This window comes from Gnatocerus cornutus, unplaced genomic scaffold, assembly GCF_029298725.1.
Source record: "Gnatocerus cornutus isolate USDA-ARS CGAHR unplaced genomic scaffold, icGnaCorn1.1 ctg00000023.1, whole genome shotgun sequence".
NCBI classification, from domain to species: Eukaryota; Metazoa; Arthropoda; class Insecta; order Coleoptera; family Tenebrionidae; genus Gnatocerus; species Gnatocerus cornutus.
Window position 1 is genome coordinate 3,146,641 of NW_028275375.1, and position 18,680 is coordinate 3,165,320.

An 18,680-nucleotide genomic window follows, 5' to 3' on the forward strand; every position below is an offset into this window, starting at 1 on the left:
AATTTAGCATCATTTTAAAGAAAAAGAATTGTGCTATAGCTGTCATTTTTATCAGATTTTTAAACCAATTCTTTGCGATTTCAGGAGCACTCGAAATTCGATCTTTTCCATCTAAATATAAGTAAAAAGTGACAAATTTCGAAAAAAGCGAAATACTCTCAAAATTAGTCAGCCGATTTTAAAGAATTTCGCATCATTTTAAAGCAAAAGGATTGTGCTATAACTGGGATTTTTTTCAGATTTTTAAACTAATTCTTTGCGGTTTCACAAGCTTTTAAAATTCGATCTTTTCCATCTTAATAACCATTAAGTGCCAAATTTCGAAAAAAGTGAAATATTTTTTAAATTAGTCAGCCGATTTTAAAGAATTTAGCATCATTTTAAAGAAAAAGAATTGTACTATAGCTGTGATTTTTATCAGATTTTTAAACCAATTCTTTGCGATTTCAGGATCACTCGAAATTCTATTTTTTCCATCTAAATATAAGTAAAAAGTGCCAAATTTTAAAAAAAGCGAAATTCTCTCAAAATTAGTCAGCCGATTTTAAAGATTTTAGAGAAAAAAGATTGTACTATAGCTGTGATTTTTTTTAAATATTTTTGCCTCTAGTCATTCTGCTTTAAAGAGTTTTCAAAATATTAGTTTCTACATATTAGTAGGAAAAAAAATGACGAATTTCTAATAAGGGCCAATATTTTTAATACCAGTCGGCCGATTTTACAGAGTTTAGCAACATCTAAAACAAAAGATGATGGTATAGCTATGATTTTTTTTCAGATTCTTAAATTAATTTTTTGAGCGGCATTTGCTGGAGAGTCACTTTCAATTTTCAAATCTTCTAATAGATGGCGCCACCAACATTTTTTTATTTTCAAAGATTTCCATTATTTTCGCACTTTGCTCGGCAATATCTTCATTGTTGCTGCCGCTTTTGCATGTAAATTTATACGACAGTCTATCAGATACGGGCCCCCACAAAGCACGAAAGACCTACTTCCTAGTGATAAATAAAAAAAATGTAGTCACACCAATTTTTACCGATATTTTCTGTTTTCAGATTATACTCGACTTGACAATCTGGGTGAGTACTTTCCTCTGTTAAAAAAAATGTAATGAACGACGGGATAATTAATTAAACTTCAGGGTTGTCGTTTGCGCAATCCTGAAAATTCGTGATCAGTGAATGGCACCTTTCGTACTCCTGACATTTGTTCTTCTATCCTCCTCTCTCTTCGAAAGTCGTTCGTTTTTTCACGATGCATCTTTTCTAAACATGTGCACATAGGTAATGAGAGGAGGCGTGCAAGAGCATTGTTTATGACGATTTCTGCATAAATTAGTCGACATTTCAGTCGCATAATTTCTAATAGCGTTCATGTAGTAAATTGCAGTACAGTTCGAACTTTCTTCGCTTATAAGGCGATGGGAAACAGTTAAGAAAATTGTATAAAATAGGCCTCCTTTTTTGGATTCGGGGGCCTGCAAATTTCAGATGAGAGAATATCAGAAATAGCACTAAAATGAAACAGTTAACGGTTTTTATGTTCTAACGGTGTCAAAATTCATTTAAGATGATGTTTATGGATGCTTGTAAAACACAAAGAACAAGAATTAGAGAAATGGGAAAAAAGGTGTTAAATTCGGCGACATGGCACGCGCATTCTCTACAATATCGAAATTTCTGCTTGTCTTCGAAGTAAAAATGTTAAACAGTATCGACAAACTATTATTTGTTTGTTGAGGCGTAAAGTAGCATATAACTCACTGGCAATTGGCCAATCATAATAATTACCTGTCAAGTTATTTAATACAAATTCTGCGGAAAGATTTAACAGTCACAAAACAAAAAATAGCAGTAGAAATGTTTTATGTATTAATAATTGAGAAAAAAAATAAGAATCCAAATTTCGAAATTCATCTTTTTTGTTCAGGTATAAAGACTAGAACTTTGGAGGCTTATGGAACCACAACAAAAAAAACAAAAATTTGAAAAAAAATCACACCTATAGCACAATCTTTTTCCTCTAAAATGACACATTCATTTTTTTTTTTAATTCGGCTGACTGGTTTAAAAAATATTTCACTTTTTTGGAATTTTATGGTTTTTTTCTAAGAGACTAAAATTTTGAAAGATTTTTGAAGCTCAACGAATTAAGGCAAAAATATGAAAAAAATCATAGCAATAGTATAATATCTTGTCTCCAAAGTGAAGCTAAATGCTTTAAAATCGCCAGACTAATTTTAAAAATATTTCGCTTTTTTGAAATTTGGCACTTTTTGCTCCTATTTACATGAAAAAGATTTTGAACGCCCATGAAACCGCAAAAATTGGTTTAAAAATCTGAAAAAAATCGCAGCTACAACACAATCTTTTTTCTTTAAAATGATGCTAAATTCATTAAAATCGGTCGATTAATTTTAAAAATATTTCACTTTTTTCGAAATTTCGCACTTTTTGGTCATATTCAGATGGAAAAGATCAAATTTTGAACGCCCCTGAAATCGCAAAGAATTGGTTTAAAAATCTGAAAAAAATATCTCAGCTATAGCACAATAGATTTGCTTCAAAATGATGCTAAATTCTTTGAAATCGGCTGACTGATTTTACAAATATTTCACTTTTTTCCAAATTTCGCACTTTTTGGTCATATTTAGATGGAAAAGATCGAATTTTGAACGCCCACGCCTATAGCACAAGCCTTTTTCTTTAAATAGCACAATCTTTTGCCGTTAAAATGATGCTAAATTCTGTAAAAAAGGCCAATTAATTTTAAAACAATTTCATTTTTTTCGAAATTTGGCACTTTTTGCTTATGTTTATATAGAAAAGATCGAATTTTGAACGCTCCTGAAACCATAAAGAATTGGTTGAAAAATCTGAAAAAATCACCGGCTTTAGCACAATCCTTCTTCTTTTAAAGGATGCTAAATTGTTTTAAATTGGCTGGCTTATATTAAAAATATTTCACATTTTTCGAAATTTGGCTCTTTTTGCTTATATTTATACGGAAAGAAGAAACCTTTAAGACTCTTTTTGCTTATATTTATACGGAAAGAAGAAACCTTTAAGAATTGGTTTAAAAATCTGAGAAAATTCACAGTTGTAGTACAATCAATTTTCTTTAAAGTGGTGTAAAATTTTTTAATATCGCTCAACTGGTTTTAAAAATATTTGACTTTTTTTCTAAATTTATCTTTTTTGTTCATAGCCATATGTAGTATAATTTGAAGGCTTTTTAAACCATATTGAATCAAGGCAAAAATTTGACACAAATCTCAGCTGTAGTCCAATCTTTTTGCTTTAAAATGATGGTAAATTCTTTAAAATTGGCTAACTAGTTTAGGAAATATTTGACTTTTTGCAAAATCAAGATCAAATCTAAAAAAATAAAAACCACAGGACAACCTATTGTCTGTAAACAAGTTTTAAAAAATCCCTTTTATCTAAATTCATCATTTCTTACACAGATATGTCAAAACCAGCTCAGACAAAACTTTGAAAAAAAATGCAGATGTACCACAATCTGTCCTTTTTAAAACGAGGCTATTTTTTTAAATCGCCTGACTGGTTTAAAAAGTCTTTGACTCTATTCGAGACTCGTTATTTTCTGGTTCACATAAATCCACAAGTGACAGGATAATCTGAATGAAGGAATTCAAAGAACAACTTGAAAAGAACTTGAAAAATCTAAATAATCTAGAACGGAAGCTTTGAGCGCAAGGAATGTCCGAAATTTCGCTATGCTGTTTGGCGCCGTCTATCAGTGGAATTAAAAAAAAACGAAATTATAGTTTTGGAGACTTAAATTTAAGTAGCACCTGTTGATATTTATGACCCGATAGCATTGATAATGATATAAAAATTGACCGAATGGAACCCATAAATTTGTATAATGACACAGATTAAATTTTTTTGTAGTTTGAGTACTTCGGTCATTATATCTTGTCATATCCATATTTAAACATAATAATTCAAGAAGATTACAGTGTAAACTCGATCATGCGGGTTACTTCAACTACACACACCGAATAATAAAACGAAAGAATTGAAAATCTCATCACAGTTTTATTCGAATTCCTCAAATTGTCTTTCGTGATTTATACTCTGCACCCGTCTCGTTTACCATCGGAAATTTATAATTTAATTTGGCCCCAAAAACAAGCCTCTATCCGTAGTCAGCATATAATCAAAGCTCGCGCACAATTTATGGTTTCATGAAATCGTGAAACGGCGTTTTTGATGTGGCCCGCGTTATTTTTTTCTAAATTACAGTTATTTGGTGGTCGCTCGTTATTCGCGGTGTTTTTGTTGGGTCTAGCGCTTAAGGCCCCTCATTCATTTCTTATGTTAATTTACGAGAGTATGACGTGGAGAAACTCTTCGGCGTCATCGACGAATATGTGTTGTGTTTATTTTAATGTGGGTTTTTTTGTGGCGTCGCCGGAGGATGATGCACGCGATCACACACCTGGTCTTTAGCTACTGGGTATAAGAAGGACGGCCTCGAAATGTTCAATGTTTTTCTCCGTAATTGTAGAGCGATTTCCTTGCTAAACTGAGCCACAAAAGTGCTGATTTTCTCTGGATCTGTAAGTTGTGACTAGGATTTTATCTAACTTGCACTTTTAATTGTCGCACCATTGCGGGCTAGGCTAGAGGTTGGATTTCTATTAACGGCGCTTAGAACGTCATTTCACACCTTTTTATCTAACCTAGAGATGAAACAATGCGTTCGATTGGAAAAAGTTACCTCCATGTTTGACACTCCTTCCATAATAAATTGCAAATGAGAGCGTTTAAAGGTCGTAGTACAATTTACAGGTGATGACGAAGACGACAAAAATTTCGCAAACTACAACACACGGTTACCTTTTTTACGCAGCCTTTCATTAACTAGACAATAGATTTAAATCTGTGTATGTAGATGAATCACCATCATTGCATTATGTTCCTTTGCAACAGTTATTTCATTCATTATACTGTTGCAACGCGTTTAATTCCTTTTGAAATGCACAGATAGTACATCAAGATTACGCAACAATATGGAGAACCATTAGTGAGAATGGAACCAAAAGGAATAATAATCAGCTTTAAATTCATACCATAAATATCGAATATAATGAAAATGTTGCGTAACTGGGTTATCGAAAGATCGAAACTGCGTCGAAGAAAAATCGTTTTATGAAGAAAATAGCACGGATAACATCTGCTACTTTCGAGAAACGCAAATTCAGGTTCTTTGCAAAAAACTCAAAATTTTTAAGGAAAAATTGCACGTTTGGGGCCTTAGAATTCTGGAGAATCAAAGATTTTGGTACAATTTTTTCACTTAAAAGTGACAATAAACTCTTTAAAATTGACTGACTAATTTTGAAAATATTTTACTTGTTTTTTTAAATTTATCATTTTGTATTTGTTTACTATATCAACAGGCTAAAATTTTGAAAACGTTTGAAGGTGTAACTACACGTGTTAAAAATCTGAAAAAAATCACGGCTGCAATACAATATTTTATCTTTAAAACGAGCCTAAATTTTTAAAAATCGTCTCATTAATTTTTAAAATATTTGACTCTCTTTTATGTTCAGTTCGTCCTGTTCTTACTGATAAAGACTAGAAGTCTGAAGGCTTCTGAAGGGGCATCATAAAAATCTGAAAAAAAGTACGGCTATAGCACATTTTTCCTTTAAAACAAACTAATTTTTTTTAAATCGACTGATTGGTTTTGACAATATTTGATAATCATCAAAATTCAGTTTTTTCAACTCTTTTTCTAGAGGGTAGAATTTTGAAAATTCATGAAGCTGCAACAAGCCATGATAAAAATCTGAAAAAAATCACAGTGATAGCTCAATATTTTCTCTTTAAAAACGAGCTTAAATTTTTGAAAATCGACTAAGTGGTTTTAAAAATATTTTACTTTTTCCGAAATCCAGTTGGTTTTGTTTTTCCGTCTGCAGGCTAGAGTTTTGAAGCTTATGAAGCCGCAATAAGCCATCATAAAAATCTGAAAAAAATGTGGCTATAGCACAATATCATTCTTTTAAAATAAGCCTAAATTCCTTAAAATCGGTTTATTGATTTGAAAAATATTTGACCCTCTTCGTTTTTTGTTTGTTGCGCTTTTAGGTTTGAAGACTAAAATTTTGAAAGCTCATAAAGTTGTAGCAGGCCATGATTTAAATCTGCAAAAAATCACAGTCATAGCACGATATTCTCTCTTTAAAATAAGCCTAAATTCTTTAAAATCGAATTACTGGTTTTAAAAATATTTGACTTTATCGGCTGACTGGTTTTAAAAATATTTGACAAACTTCGAAATTCAATTTGTACTGTTCTTATCCTCTAGAGGCTAGAGTTTGAAAGTTTATGACACCGCAACAGGCTAGGATAAAAATCTGAAAAAAATCACCGCTATAGTACAATATTTTTTCTTTAAAACGAGACTAAATTCTTAAAAATCGTTTGACTGGTTTAAAAAAAAAAAAAAATTTTTACTTTTTCGAAATTCGTCTTCCGCGTATACAGACTAAAGCTTTAAAAGATCATGAAACCGCCTATCATAAAAATTTGAAAAAAATCATGGGTATTTAACTATATCTTCCCTTCAAAACGAGCCTAAATTCTTTAACATCGACTGACTGGTTAAAAAATATTCAACTCTTTTCGTTTTTCAGTTAGTTCTGTTTTTGAAAGCTCATGTAACCGTAGCAGGCCATGATAAAAATTTGAAAAAAAAAATAACAGTCATAGCACAACATTTTTTCTTTAAAAAGAGCCTAAATTATTAAAAAATCTTCTGGTTTAATTTAAAGATATGTATTTTTCTTTGATGTTCGATTTGTCCTGCTTTTACTTCTAGAAGCTAACATTTTAAAAGCTCGTAAAACCGAAACGGACCATGAAATAAATCTGAAAAAAATTATGGCAGTATGACAATATTTTCCTTTTAAAACAAACCAAAATTCTTAAAAATTGCATTATTCATTTTAAAAATATTTTTTACGCATTTTTTACACATAAATTCTGAATTTTAAACCTGAAACCTCCTACAATTAATGCCATATTCTTCACCTTTAAATTGATTCAAAATCGCTCTTAAAGGCTTAAGCTCAAAAATGCACAACCAACAGAGAAGTAAACATACCTATTTGAATTTTTCACCTTCAAAATGATCTAAAAATGACAGGTTTTAAAAATTCATGGCGCATCCACCATTTTTCCACATTTTTAAAACGTTTTTTTTTAACTCTATGAATTTGTTAAATATCTGATTTAATTCAATTTAAGTAAACCTAAAATCTGCAAATAAACGTTAAGTTAACAAAGGAGACCTTTTAAAACGTTAAAATAGGACGACAAGATAAACAAATAAAAACTTCGTGTTTAATTGGTTTAAATGTTTATCCGTTTCTGTAATATTACAAATTGTTTATTTGTAATTTGTTATCCTATAATTGGTTTTTCTGTACAATAAATAATCACTATGTATCATTAAATAAACATTGCCAATTAGAAAGTGACTCGCTCATTTATTGCAGAATTTATTAGAAACTGCAAATTTTTAGACTTCAAGTCAATGAAAAATTTGCAGATTTCACGCCACAAAAAACGAATCCTCTTCAAACTATAATAACAGACAGCTGAACTGAAACCTCGATCCAGTTAAACTGAACCTTCTAAAATTGAACTGTTAAACGCTACCAGAGTTCATATGTCATCCACATAGTTAATGAGGTGCTTTCTAACCTTCTAAATACCCGTTAAACCGATAATTGTTATTAACTTTTAAGATCAACAGAATCAAACGATCGGAAGATGAATTTAGTCGATTCGTAGGGAATTTGCGTTGAGGCTAATGCGATACAATTAAGTTATTAATCAAATCAATCATAAATTGTCTTTGTTAATTAATGTCAGAACACACTGAAAGGCGTCTGTTGCACTACAGGAATGCCGCACTCATGTAATCATATTTATCTCTTCTCGGCAAACTAATTTACTTGATTTATATGTTTGACTGAAATAAATGTGTTGGGAAAATAATTGAAACCGAGATTTGGTCAGAGGTACAGTTAGCTGGTATAAACTGTGTCAAAGCGATTAGAATTGTGTTGAAATTTGAGGGCTCCGGTGCGAGTTTTTCTAGAGAAAATCCCGATTTATGGTCTAATCTGATTGGAGTGGCGAAAAATGAAGAAGTTTCCTGTTTATGTCATAGAAAATGAATTGAATTTATGGTGACGTGCATATTAATACAGAATTGATTTTCTTATTAGTGGTGACTGGTTTTCCATATTTTTAATGAACTCGGCCATTGCAATGAGATCGATGAACCACGTCTTAGATACTTGAATATTATCAAATTTATTAATGCACGAGTTATGCAAAATCATATGTCAAAAACCTTGTCTCGAATTTTTTGCATTCAAAATGTAAATTTTGAGATTCGAGATAACTTTCTTTTTTATTTTTAATTTGGTTTATAACCTTGTAGCATTAAAACGTGTCATTTTTCTGGAAATGCTCCCGCCAATTACACAACCGGACGTTCGCAATTGTGGCGAAAAAGAAGGATTCTGTGCGAACCAAATAATGAAATCAAGTATGGAATTGCTTCACACGTTATTACCGCGAAAGCTCCAATTACCACAGTAAAGCACGTTGAAAATCGCTGACAGGACTAATTGGCAGTTTTTCTGGCAGGACCTCGCCTTGAACAAGAAAATTGCTGCAGACGTCGTAAAGTGCATTGTTTTTTAATGTCAGTGTGTTGCAAGCGATCTCATTTGCAATTACAACTTGCTCCTAATAACTAAGCGGACACTTGTTAGGCGCTGCAGGTTTTTTCATCAGACTGAGTTATTTTATTCATAACGTACGACGAAAAGTGGAAATTCTCGCGGTTCTTTCAAGTATCAATTAATGGAGTGGAGTGATTAATTCACCAAGTAAGGTAATCGGACCCAATTTGATTTCCTTGTCACACACTTTGAGTTCTTTGTACGCATTTGCATGTTTGCTTGCGGAATATTTATAGCGGTTTAGGAAGGATAAAGCGCTTCACGTGCGGCGGTTTCACCGAAAACTATTTGCAAGGTTTTGTATTTTTCATACACATCGGTACAATTTATTTTAATCTATTCTAGTTTAATAGAGAAAAAGTTGCGTGTTGGAAAGATTTATTAGCAAAGTTGCAAGGACTTTTGAGCTATTATAATGGCGAAGTTAAAAATCTTTAGACGCTTAGAGAAATTGTTTCTTTAACATCTAAAATTGGCAAAATGGATACAGAAAATTATGTTAAAAATTGTTTTGTAATTGTTTTCATCAAAGTTCGTATGCTTTTTAGATTTATAGATGCTTTTGGAATTATCTAAACTTTAATACCTTTGTCAGACTCATCGATCGAGTCCATTTTTTCTGCAATTTGTCAATTTTTTGCAAGAATTTCCGAAATTCTCCATGATTCGTTTTTAATATAATGTAATATTTATCAAAAATCTTTAGAATTATCCTGGACATTTCTATTTTTTTGATTTTTTATTGATTCTTTAATTTCGTTTAAAATTTCCAATTTTTCTTATGTTTGTATAAGATTTATACATTTTTTGTAGGTTTCATTTGCCGAAATATAGAAACGAGAAAGTTTTAAAATAACCACAGAATCAAGAAAAATTATAATTTTTTAACCCCTAAAAACTAGAAATTTCTGATACATATTTCAAAAATGTATTTTTAATTATGTCTAAAATCTTTTAAGTCACGATATGCAATTTGCTTCGTGATTGAAACTGTCAAAGCACAGACACGCCGAGTTTTTTGAAACTTCAGAGTATTAATAAAATACAGAATAAAAAATGCAAAGAATTCTAAATAAAAAATACAAGGCTTGGATTTTTGAAACGAATGGATTTTGTTATAGATTTCAGCTGAAACTTTTAAAATACCCACAAAATTAAGAAAAAAATCAAATTTCCAAAGATTCAAAATGACATTTCTAATTCTTTTTGAGACCTACAAATTCACAAAATGCGATTTGTTTTCTGTCTACTTCATCTGTCGAGGAATTTGCCGAAAATTTTCCGAAAAATTCATACTTAAAAAATCTCAAAAAGGATGGATGCGAAATTTCTGCCAATCTATTCATTATAAACCTTCCAATTCACAAAATGCGACTTGATTCATGTAGATTTCATACACCTAGAAACTAAAACGAAGAATTTTCCAAAACTCCACAGAATTAAGAAAATAAATAAAAAAAAAACCTGATCCAGATTTTCCTATTTTATTTTTTCCCTGGAGTTACAATTTTGTAATTTAATGTGTATAAATTAGAAAATGAAACAAACAAATGTTGAAAAATTCGAATGTTTAACCCGAAAATTATTCAATTTACAGACCTAAATAAAAATGTTTTGGAACCCTCCCCTCTGATCCCCAAAGATTTTTTTTCATTTCTTCCTGTAATATTACAATTTTCAAATTTTCTGGAGATAATAAAGAGATCCAAACCCGTAAATGACAAAAACGTGGCAATTTCGTCTATTTAACCCAAAAACTGTTCAATTTACAAGATTTGTGAAGAAAATGCTACTTTCTCCCTGTTCCTGTTTTTTTTTAATTTTTAATTTTTTTTTTGTGCCGTTACAATTTCGTAACTTACGGTGTCTAATACATAAATCAAAATTATTTAATTGTGAAAATTTCTATTACAGATCTAAAAATAAAGTTTTGTGAAGGAAAACTGGCAATTTCTCCTTGTTCTTGAATCTTTAACTGAAAAACTGGTCAATTTACAGGGCAAAATAGAAAGTTTCGTGAAGAAAAAAACACTTTCTCATTTATTCTTAATTTTCTTTTTAATTTTTTTCCTTACGCTCGACAGTTTTGATATTTGATGTGTCTAATACAGAAGTTTAAACTAGTAAATCCTGAAAATTTTGAATTTTTAACTCGAAAGTTGTCCAATTTACAGGACTAAATAGAAAATTGAATATACGAAAATGCCTATTTTCTTTCTGACGACAATTTTTTTTGTGGCAAATTTTTGGTGGCGGTTTCAAAATTTGCAAACGTCGTTGTCAAAGAATTCTCGAATCTGTCAAATCAACAATTTAATTAAGTTTTAGAGGGTTTACCGGCTAAAAAGCTTTTTACAAATTTCGCAGTTTCTCCAGCAAATGCCGCCTTCTCCTCAACATTGTAGTCGAGCCGTAAAATGCTACTTCCAGTTGGTTAAATGTAAAGACCTATTTTTTCTAGATAAGGAATAGAAGCGTAAAGTGCAAAGTTGTTCCACATCTAAATTATCCTAATTAGTTTAGCAAATCGCATATAATTTGCGTAAAGCATCCAATCATCTATAATGACTGTTAATTGCCGCTTGAAAAAGCTCAAGAGAATTTCGTTTCCGGCCGATCGATCGCTCCAGCGGCCTCGAAAATAATTAAGGACGTTAGTTAACGCCATTGTTCTAAGCGAAAAGAAAGCGTCGAGATTTACAACTTCTTTGCTTATTCCGTTTTTTCCTGGTTCACGGGCACGTGCCTCTCGCGCTTGGCCGCCTACGAAGCGGATCGCTCCAAGCCATCACGGAACACAGAAAATCCACGATCTTTATCAGATGAAACTTTTTGATTTCACACACAATAACGTCATCATTACAGTGGTTACTAAATCGAGGTGATTTTAGATATGACCTCTGAAGGGGTTTCTCATTCTCCGACGTTATTTACATTGCCAACGCATGTTACACGATAATTATCGTAATAACGGCGATTATAATATTGCGAAATTTTATCAGTTATGACAGGTGCACTATCGCTATATCGCTCATAATTTATAAGCTAATCGGCGTGTGGGTGTAATTTGCATGTGCTTGGGAATTTTTGAGGATTGACTCGGACAAAGCGTGAGAGAAATTTCACTTTTTACGTGTTTTATTGACATTTATAGATGCAATTAATACCTGTTGGAATCCTAAGCTAATCACTGTTATTAAGTGAACGTCTGTGATATTTGTGGAACCACAACCTGAATTATAATCAGATGCTCTTTACTCGCACTGATCACATTCAAACCACTAAAAATTAAAAAGCACTCAACACTGAGAAAATCTTATTTCTTTATGTACGTATTTTGTGTGAAATGTTGTGGTTTCTACTTTTATTGCGGCAAAAGTGTGAGAAATAAATTTGTAACAACTCTTTACATTTGCTGGTGGTAAATTTTATCTTTGATTGTTGGGACGAACGGAGCTGTGGGAACATTCGGAAATTTTGTAACAGTTTTTATATTCATGCACAATGACTAGCAAACGTCTATCAAATCTAGAGGATCTAAAAAGAAGCAGAATTGGTGAAAAGTTGGAAAAATTGAAAGAATCCGAAAAGAAATAGAGATTTTTTTTCAATAAATTTATAAACAAGTCGTCGAGAATTTTAATTTTAAGTTCAAACCAATTTTACTGTTAATTCTATGGATTTCTGAAATGCCTGCGTATTTGTGTTTAGGAGACTTTAAAAAGAATTAAAAGTATCAATTTAAATTGACAGAAATTTCTCACCTTTCACATTTTTGATCTATATATTTTTTTTAATTCTGAGAATACTTTGAATCTTATGCGTTTCTACATTTATTTAACTACAAATTTTATTTCGTCTTTTTACATTTTTTTATTATCGTAATAATTTAAATCAGTTTTTATTTTTTCGAATAATCTAATCAAATCTTCTATTTAGTTCTCCTGTAAATTGAACAGTTTTTGAATTAGAGATTCGAAATTTTCATAATTAACCAATTTCGATCTTTGTATTAGACACAGCAAATTGCAAAATTGTAACTTTACAGAAAATATTTAAAAAAATCCGGATTCAGAAAAAAGTTGCTATTTTAATACAGATTTTTTTACTGGTCCTGTAAATTGGACAATTTTCGGGTTAAAGATCCAAAATTTTCAGAATTTCCTAGTTTTGACTTCTGTGTTAGACACACGAAATATCAGAACTGTAAGTGAACAAGAAAAAAATAAAAAAGGGAAATCAGGATCTGGTAGAAAGTGGCAATTTTTTTTCACAAAACATTTTTGATTTAGTCCAGTAGACTGAACAGTTTTAAAATTAGAAATTCGAAATTTTCACAATTAAATATTATCAATTTTTGTAGTAAACACAGCAACTTACAAAATTTTAACTGCATAGGAAGCAATAAAAAATCCGGAATTAGGAAAAAAATAACATTTTTTTACAAAATTTTTTATTTGTCCTGTAACTTGGACAATTTTTGTGTTAAAGATCCAAATTTTCAACATTTACTAGTTTTCAATTCTGTATTTGACACACCAAATATCAAAACTTTACGTGCAAAAGAAAAAAATTAAAAAAGAAAATCAGGACCTAGGAGAAAGTGGCAATTTTTTTTTACAAAACTTTCTCTTTAGTCCTGTAAATTGAACAGTTTTTGAGTTAGAGATTCGAAATTTTTACGATTAAGTAATTTCGATCTTTGCATTAGACACAGCAAATTACAAAATTGTAACTACTCAAAAAAAAATAATTTAAAAAAAAATAGGAACAGGAGGACAATAGCAATTTTTATACAAAACGTTTTATTTAATCCTGTAAATTGAACAGTTTTCAGGTTAAAAAGCTGCATTTTTCAGCATTTACTTGTTTCATTCTCCATTTTTTACATACTAAATTGCAAAATTTGAACTTCACAGGATAATATTAAAAAAAAAACACCCAGGATCAGGCAGAAAATAGACATTTTCTTAAAAACTCTTCTATTCAGGCCCGTAAATTAGACAATTTTCGGGTTAAAAATCCAAAATTTTCAGGATTTCCTAGTTTTGACTTCTCTATTAGATTCACCAATTAACTAAACTGTACCTGCACAAGAAAAGAAGATAAATAAGAAAAATCGGGATCAGGGAGAAAAGGCAATTTTTTTTTCGAAATCGTCTATTTAGTCCTGCAAATTAAACAGCTTTTGAGTTAGAGATTCTAAATTTTTAGGATTAAGTAATTTCACTTTTTGTATTGGACACTGTGAATTACAAAATTGTAACTGCAAAAGAAGAAAAATTAAAAGAAAAAACAAGAACAGGGAGAAGGTGACAATTTTTTCACAAAACTTTTTATTTAGTGCTGTATATTGAACAGTTTTCAGGTCAAACAGTTGCATTTTTCAGCATTTGCTAGTTTCGTTCTTCACTTTATACATACTGAATTGCAAAATTGTAACTTCACAGGAAAATATTAAAAAAACAAAACATTTTTATGATCAGAAAAAAAATGCCATTTTTCTAATAAATTTTCTATTCAGTCCTGTAAATTGGACAATTTTCGGGCTAGAGTTCCAAGATTTTCAGGATTTTCTAGTTTTGATTTCTGTATTAGAGATACCAAATAACTAAACTGTATCTGCACAATAAAAAAAAATAAAAAATAAAAATCAGGATCAAGGGAAAAGGGTATTTTTTTCACAAAACGTTCTATTTTTTAGTCCTGTAAATTGCACAGTTTTTGAGTTAGAGGTCCAAAATTTTCACGATTAAGTAATTTCAATCTTTGTATTAGACACTATAAATTACAAAATTGTAACTGCACAAAAAGAAAAATTTAAAAGTTATCAGGAACAGGGAGAAAGTAGCAATTTTGTTAACGCACAGCTGCATCTTTTCCGCACTGACATCGCCATGGTGCAATGGAAAAATGTGCTTTACAATTAAAGCGACCAAAAAAGAACTTCTCACCGATAAGCCTCATAATGAAAGCGAAGCTTTGCAACATGAAGCAAGATAACCGCGTACCGCCACTTTTAATTAAATGTGACAAAAATTCTCTTCCTTGCTTTGTTGCGTTGTCTTCTCACGCTTCCCTTTCTTCCATTGACAGCCGTTCCGATACCGATTTTTCAACAATTAGGCCAAAAGTTCGCTGTACCTTCGCGTGGGCGGCTAAGGTTAAGGTTCAGCACATTGTCAGAACAATAACCTGATTTTCGCGAATGTACCTTTTCGCGTTGCGTGATGTTTTCAATTTTTGCGCATCTTCACGATTTCGGCCTAAATATTTCAGACGTCGCTTGCGGTATTTCTACGCGTTGTGGATAACAGGTTGGTATTACTGTACGAAAACTGACGGTGAAAATTCAAATTAATAGTTGTAGTCTGTATTATTTTAATCGTTGCCTTGTGGTAGTACGACCGTTTACTTCCTACTTTGCTACCGTATCATTAGGATCTCAGAGATTTCCAAAACGGCTTGGAAAATCGTGTTTGTGATTAACGGTGCTTCATTAAAAGCGATAAGCAAAGACAACGAGGTTTCCTGATGACAGTTATGTCAAACGAGCCGTTGCAGTCAATCTAATGCTAAGTTTTGTCGACAAAAACTTACTATGGTCTGGCACTTTTACTACAATAAAACAGAATTTGCAAGTCATGTCGTCGCTTTCAGTTGATTGTTAATATCAGTGACTTGGTTCTTCCGCGTTTGCTCTTCTTAATCTGTATTACTAAACAAATTAACTAGCGGTAGATATTATTTTTAATAAGAATGCACCGCGAAAGCTCAATTATTACCGGATTACTTTAATCAAGCACGAGGCAGGAGGACAATAAGCGAGGAAAACGAGCTTCTGTTTCGAGATTCGAGGTAGTTGATCTAACAATATTTCTACATCTTTAGTGATTTTTATTTGAATAATTGAGACCTACATGGGAGACAGGGCGGAAAAATTGCGTAGGAGAAGGTGAAACGTGGTTGCTAAATCAGAAATTATGAGGTGTAGGTTTGGAAGAAATCTGGTTTAAATTGATACAAAATTTGGGGCTAAATAAATCACGAGTCCAAAAAAAGCTTTCCAGGATTATTGAAAAATTCGCAATTTTTTAACAAGACTATATCTCTAATCCTCTAAATTGGACAATTTTCAGGTTAAATAAACAAATTTTTCAGGATTTACGAGCTTTGATCTCTTTATTATCCCTCGAAAATTGCAAAATTGTAATTTCACAGGAAGAGATTTTAAAAATTTTTCTTTCAGGATCACTAAGATTTTGTACCAAACTTTCTATTTAGTCCTGAAAGTCGGACACTTTTCGACTCTGATATCCTCAATTTTCAGGATTTACGGGTTTTTGATCTCTTTATTATCTCCAGAAAATTTTCTTCCAGGATCAGAGAAAATGTTGCAATTTTTATACCAAATTTTCTATTTACACCTCTAAGTTAGACACTTTTCTACTTAGAGATTCTAAATTTTCAGGATTTACGAGTTTTAATTTCTTTATCATTTCCAGAAAATTTTAAAATTGTAACTTCACAGGAAGAAATTTAAAATTTTTTTCTTGCAGAATCAGAGAAAATGTTGCAATTTTTATACCAAATTTTCTATTTACACCTGTAAGTTGGACACTTTTCTACTTAGAGATTCTAAATTTTCAGAATTTACGAGTTTTGATTTCGTTATCATTTCCAGAAAATTTTAAAATTGTAACTTCACAGGAAGAAATTTAAAAATTTTGTCTTGCAGAATCAGAGAAAATGTTGCAATTTTTATACCAAATTTTCTATTTGCACCTGTAAGTTGGACACTTTTCTAGTTAGAAATTCCAAATTTTCAGAATTTACGAGTTTTGATCTCTTTATTATTTCCAGAAAATTTTAAAATTTTAACTCCACAGGAAGAAATTTTAAAATTTTTTCTTCCAGAATCAGAGAAAATGTTGCAATTTTTATACCAAATTTTCTATTTGCACCTGTAAGTTGGACACTTTTCTAGTTAGAAATTCTAAATTTTCAGAATTTATGAGTTTTGATCTCTTTATTATTTCCAGAAAATTTTAAAATTGTAACTTCACAGGAAGAAATTTAAAATTTTTTTCTTGCAGAATCAGAGAAAATGTTGCAATTTTTATACCAAATTTTCTATTTACACCTGTAAGTTGGACACTTTTCTACTTAGAGATTCTAAATTTTCAGAATTTACGAGTTTTGATTTCGTTATCATTTCCAGAAAATTTTAAAATTGTAACTTCACAGGAAGAAATTTAAAAATTTTGTCTTGCAGAATCAGAGAAAATGTTGCAATTTTTATACCAAATTTTCTATTTGCACCTGTAAGTTGGACACTTTTCTAGTTAGAAATTCTAAATTTTCAGAATTTACGAGTTTTGATCTCTTTATTATTTCCAGAAAATTTTAAAATTTTAACTCCACAGGAAGAAATTTTAAAATTTTTTCTTCCAGAATCAGAAAAAATGTTGCAATTTTTATACCAAATTTTATATTTACACCTGTGAGTTGGACACTTTTCTACTTAAAGATTCTAAATTTTCAGGATTTACGAGTTTTATTTTCTTTATCATTTCCTGAAAATTTTAAAATTGTAACTTCACAGGAAGAAATTTAAGCTTTCCAGGATTATTGAAAAATTGGCAATTTTTTAACAAGACTATATCTCTAATCCTCTAAATTGGACAATTTTCAGGTTAAATAAACAAATTTTTCAGAATTTTCGAGCTTTGATCTCTTTATTATTTCTCGAAAATTGCAAAATTGTAATTTCACAGGAAGAGATTTTAAAAATTTTTCTTTCAGGATCACTAAGATTTTGTACCAAACTTTCTATTTAGTCCTGAAAGTTGGACACTTTTCGACTCTGATATTCTCAATTTTCAGGATTTACGGGTTTTGATCTCTTTATTATCTCCAGAAAATTTTCTTCCAGGATCAGACAAAATGTTGCAATTTTTATACCAAATTTTCTATTTACACCTGTAAGTTGGACACTTTTCCACTTAGAGATTCTAAATTTACAGGATTTACGAGTTTTGATCTCTTTATTATTTCCAGAAAATTTTAAAATTTTAACTTCACAGGAAGAAATTTTAAAATTTTTTCTTCCAGAATCAGAAAAAATGTTTGCAATTTTTATACCAAATTTTCTATTTACACCTGTAAGTTGGACACTTTTCTAGTTAGAAATTCTAAATTTTCAGAATTTACGAGTTTTGATCTCTTTATTATTTCCAGAAAATTTTAAAATTGTAACTTCACAGGAAGAAATTTAAATTTTTTTTCTTGCAGAATCAGAGAAAATGTTGCAATTTTTATACCAAATTTTATATTTACACCTGTGAGTTGGACACTTTTCTACTTAAAGATTCTAAATTTTCAGGATTTACGAGTTTTATTTTCTTTATCATTTCCTGAAAATTTTAAAATTGTAACTTCACAGGAAGAAATTTAAGCTTTCCAGGATTATTGAAAAATTGGCAATTTTTTAACAAGACTATATCTCTAATCCTCTAAATTGGACAATTTTCAGGTTAAATAAACAAATTTTTCAGAATTTTCGAGCTTTGATCTCTTTATTATTTCTCGAAAATTGCAAAATTGTAATTTCACAGGAAGAGATTTTAAAAATTTTTCTTTCAGGATCACTAAGATTTTGTACCAAACTTTCTATTTAGTCCTGAAAGTTGGACACTTTTCGACTCTGATATCCTCAATTTTCAGGATTTACGGGTTTTGATCTCTTTATTATCTCCAGAAAATTTTCTTCCAGGATCAGACAAAATGTTGCAATTTTTATACCAAATTTTCTATTTACACCTGTAAGTTGGACACTTTTCTACTTAGAGATTCTAAATTTACAGGATTTACG

The 18,680-nt window shown here is 30.7% G+C and overlaps 1 protein-coding gene across 2 annotated transcripts in view; it reads left to right on the forward strand.

Moving 5' to 3' along the window:
* LOC148166399 (ras association domain-containing protein 9-like) overlaps positions 1 to 18,680 on the forward strand; it is a 43,585-nt gene that overhangs the window by 16,376 nt on the left and 8,529 nt on the right. The window contains exon 2 of one of the 2 annotated variants that reach the window (XM_088049082.1): positions 1,059 to 1,082. The exons of the other annotated variant lie outside the window; for it this stretch is intronic. The gene's annotated coding sequence lies outside the window, so the exon portion shown is untranslated. The remainder of the gene's footprint in view (positions 1 to 1,058; positions 1,083 to 18,680) is intronic. 2 annotated transcript variants of the gene reach the window in all.